General features: G+C 44.3%; 1 protein-coding gene across 1 annotated transcript in view; it reads right to left on the reverse strand.

Annotated features, from left to right (window-relative positions):
* The window catches only part of Clrn1 (clarin 1), a 22,444-nt gene that overhangs the window by 15,507 nt on the left and 2,310 nt on the right, over nucleotides 1-4,627 (reverse strand). The gene's annotated exons all lie outside the window — the stretch shown is intronic.

A 4,627-nucleotide genomic window follows, 5' to 3' on the forward strand; every position in this document is an offset into this window, starting at 1 on the left:
GGATGGATAGATGGATGGATGAATGGATAGAAGGAAGGATGGATGGATGCATGGAAGGAAGGATGGAGGGAGGGAGGGAAGGATGGATGGATGGAAGGATGGATGGATGGATGGCTGCATGCACGCATGCATGAAAGGATGGGGATAAAATCTGAAAGTTTTTCATTTGTCTGGAGGGATAGGGTAATGGCAATGCATGCTGCAGTTCATAGCTGGAGAATTCCTGATAACAGCTTCACAGTGGCTCACTCTGCCCTGCATCCTTGGAGTATGAAAGTCTCAAACGTCTAAGGGAAAAGCCAGCCTTCCACTACATTAGAGTTTCTAGTTGAGGAGACCATTCAAACAGCCCAGCCTGCTATTGTCCCCCTTGCTTCTCACAGTTGGTCAGATGTTGGCTTGGTTTTTACTTGAAAGCTAGCTCCCATTCACCTCTCTACCTATGAATTAAGTTGTCAGCTTCATTGTGTGCATAAGTAGGTAGGTTTATCCTCTTCAAAAATGCAAGGTAACAACAAAATTGAAACAAAACCCGAAAGAAGTTGCACTGATTAGTTGTGTGTGTGTGTGTGTGTGTGTGTGTGTGTGTGTGTGAAGCCAGAAGCAAAATAAACTTCTGAGAAGTGCTTTCTGATTCCTAGGAAGCCTTTTAGGTCCCCATCCTTTGTGAAGATGGAATGAAGAGAGGAGGATATAATCGCTCCAAGGTATGGGAGAGGAGAAGGTTTTTATTGTAGATATAAGAGTAAATACAACCAGAAGCATCTGAAAGTGCAGAGCAGGGAGACAAAGTAGCAGACGAACATGATCAATAGACTGAACTGGGCCTTGAAAGGAGAGGGAGAGGGAGAGTGAGGGAGGAAGAGAAGAGAGATAGTCAAGAGGGGAGGGCAGGAGAGGAGAGGGCAAAAAGATCCAAGAGATCCAGGAGTCTGTACAGGACCCCACAGAAATGTCAGGGTTATATACTGATCAGTAGCTGGAGGAAGGGGAGCGAAGCCCTTGGCTGGCAAGGTAAACCTCTCTATAGGGCAGGGGATGAGAGAAGCCACAGGGAATAAGCCTGGAAGCCAAGCAGACACTTTGCTATCCTTATAGGTTCCACAGCTAGTCATTTGTCCCTAGTCTTCCTTTGGACCTGACAAAAACCACTGAGAAGAGTGCATAAGACTTAATATTTTATCAGGTTTCCTATATTCCGGTAATAATAATGATGATGTAGCTAACATATCCCATCCTCCATGCATCCTCATCATGACCAGCAAACATTTCCATAGAGTAAGAGATGAGTGGTAAGAATAAAGGCCAGCGGTTACATCACATTTGCTGTGCTCCTGGTTCTTCACTCAGATACTGAGTCCACTAACACTGTTAGTCTTTTGAATTTTCTGTGTTTTATTTATTTATTTTGTGTGTGTGTGTGTGTGTGTGTGTGTGTGTGTGAGAGAGAGGGAGAGAGAGACAGAGAGAGACGGAGAGGGGGAGAGGGAGAGAAAGACAGAGACAGAGAGAGACAGAGAGACTGAGAGGGAGGGAGGGAGGGAGGGAGGGAGGGAGGGAGGGAGGGAGAGAGAGAGGGCGAGAGAGAGAGAGAGACAGAGAGAGAGACAGAGAGAGAGACGGGGGGAGAGAGAGAGAGAGGGAGAGAGAGAGAGACAGAGAGAGAGACAGACAGAGAGAGAGGGAGAGAGAGAGACAGACAGACAGAGACAGAGAGAGACAGAGACAGAGAGAGAGGGAGATGGAGACAGAGAGAGAGAGAGAGAGAGAGAGACTTGGTCTGGTGCTGCTCTATATTCAAACAGTAAATACTGATTGCCAACACCTGATTGCCCCGACAGGGACAGGAGATCCTCACACCAAGTGCTGCTATGTAAACCCTGCTCCCTGGTTAATAAAAGGCTAAAGGCTATGACTGGACAGTAGGGAGAGGAAGGCAGGACTTGCAGGTTGATTGTGGGGTCTGAAGAGAGATGAGATGAGGTGGAATGAGGCTTGATAGATCATAAGCTCATGAGCAGGAGAAGTGGATCCTGAGGACAACCCTGGGCTAGAATGAAATTGCCAATAACAAGGGACGTATGGCTGGGATCTAAGTTAGAATTGCTCAAAACATGCCCAATCTAGACTTACAGCTTGTAAATAAAATACCTGGATTGTGTGTCTTTTATATGGGCTAGCTAGAAATAATAATTCCTTTTACATGTGTGTGTGTGTGTGTGTGTGTGTAATTGTGTGTAATGTGCAGTGCATATATGGAGAACAGTTTTTGAGAGTTGGCTCCAGCTGCCTGCTTTAACAAATAATTTCCATTCACTTGTTAACAGCTAGCTGAGAGATTCCTGGAGCCCAGTGTGTCTGGTTGGGTTAAGGACAGTTTCTCCACAGCTATAAATACTTGAATCCTGGATGGCAATACTAACCCTAAGAGAACAGAAGGCCACATGAGACTACTTCCTAGACACATACTGCCCAATGTCATTAACGTGACACCTCCTAACATTTCATGATCTGTTCCCAGCTTCAGCCATGGACAAGTCATATTAGTGCTGGTCAGAAAGTGGCTTTTTCTGCAGAGTTGGCTCTCCTCTTTCACAGTGTGGGGTACAGACATTGAATTTGGGTCACTGGCCTTGGCACCAAGCTCCTTTATCTACAAAGTCTGGCTAAGCATATTCAATTTTTACAAACATAGGAAGGAAATAGTCTTTTGGCTTAAGTGCATAGAGTAAAATTACTGAGGGACAGAGAATTAATTTCCCTAAAATCACAATGACATAGCTGCCTTTGTGGTCATGATCCACACCCTTTATTTTTAGGATAACAATAAAATTAACATGAGAAATATGTCTCTCGATTCAGTTTTTCTTTAAGTTTCATCATCATTATTATTGTTGTTATTATTATTGTTGTTGTTGTTGTTATTATTATTTGTATGCTGAGTTGGATCTCTCCTTCTATGTGGGTTCCTGGGATCAAACTTAGATCTTGAAGGTTTGTGCTGCAAGCTCCTTTGAGCACTGAGCCATCTTGCCAAACCATTGCAAGATTTAACAACTACATTCAATTTGTCTAACTGTTGCCCCAAACAAGATGTAGGATGTCCTGCCATTCCACAGCCTTCTCTCATTCTTTTATCCCAACTCCTGAGCTTCTGCAGATGTAACACTAGAAGAAAAAGCAAAGTGGTCTCCAAAATGCAGCTACCATTCTTTCTTGCCAGCAAGGGCCCAGTTATCCCACCGTTTCTTCAGCTGGGTTTTAAAAACTATAGTCACTATAGTAGTTGTAGGCTGTCTCGTGGTTTTAATTAAAATTTCTCAAATGACTGATGGCCCATACTTGGTGAGCTTGTTTTTGATATTTTCATTAGTTTTGGTGGTGTGTCTGTTTATACCTATTGTATGGTTTTTTATTAGGTTGCTTGTAATTGAGTTCTGAGACAACTTTATGCAGGCTGGATGCAATCTCATTATCAGATAAGAAAATCAAATATTTTCTCCATATCTGGGGCATGCCTCTGTGTCTTTTGAAGAATGGTTCTTATTTTTATGAAGTCCAGCTTATCAGTTCTTTCTTTTTATGTATCAGGTTTTAGATGTCAAAGATAAGAAGTCTTTGACAAATGTAGAGTCACAAATATTTTCTGATGTTTCTTTCTTGAAGTTTGTACTTTCTCACTCTCTCTCTCTCTCTCTCTCTCTCTCTCTCTCTCTCTCTCTCTCTCCCTCTCTCTCTCTCCCTCTCTGTCTCTCTCTCTCTGTCTCTCTCTCTCTGTCTCTCTCTCTCTGTCTCTGTCTCTGTCTCTCTCTCTCTCTCTCTCTCTCTCTCTCTCTCTCTCTCTCTGTGTGTGTGTGTGTGTAAGACCAGGACAACCTTGGGTATTGTTTCTCAGGCACTGTCCACCTATTTTGCATTTTGCAGCAGGTCTCTACACTAGCTGAACACTCTCCAATTACGGGGAAATGCAACACACAGTCTACTCACCCCAGATAGAGGACAGACTAAAGTATGGAGACCACCAAGTCTAACTCAATGCACTCATGAGTTTTATTAGGATTACTTACAAGAGTACAGCTGAGGGGTTACTTACAGCAGCAGAAACAATTCAAAGACAGCTGCATCATTAAAGCCTACCCCAGCATGGGTGATGGCTCACAGAATCTGGAAAACCTGGAGCACACTGCTCAGCCTGCAGGCAGGTCAACAGGTTGGATAGTGTCCTTTCCAAATGACTCTGGTCTAAAGGTTTTCCAGGCAGTTGGGCTGGTTTCTGGGTAGCTGGTCTTGTCTCAGGGTCTTTGTAGCTTGTATTGCTTACTCTGCCAGGGAGGGGTCTACCTCCCTGGCTACTTTGAAAAGGTCCCTTCTGTCCTGGTTGTGACACTCTATGGACCATATTCACATCCTACTTTACATTCCTGTGATGTTTAGGCCTGTGGACTATTTTCTATGATGGCCTGTCCTCCCCAGGCTTCCCTCAGCCAGTCCCTTGCACCTTGGCCACCCTCTCTCTCATATATAGCAGTTGTTTCCAGGACATGTCTCTTAGTATTTCATCCACTCCTCCCTGAGAAATTCCATCTGCACCTGTGCTCCAGCTGCTGCCTCCCATCTGCACCTGTGC

This window comes from Grammomys surdaster, unplaced genomic scaffold, assembly GCF_004785775.1.
Source record: "Grammomys surdaster isolate TR1022 unplaced genomic scaffold, NIH_TR_1.0 139, whole genome shotgun sequence".
In the NCBI taxonomy this organism is placed as follows: domain Eukaryota; kingdom Metazoa; phylum Chordata; class Mammalia; order Rodentia; family Muridae; genus Grammomys; species Grammomys surdaster.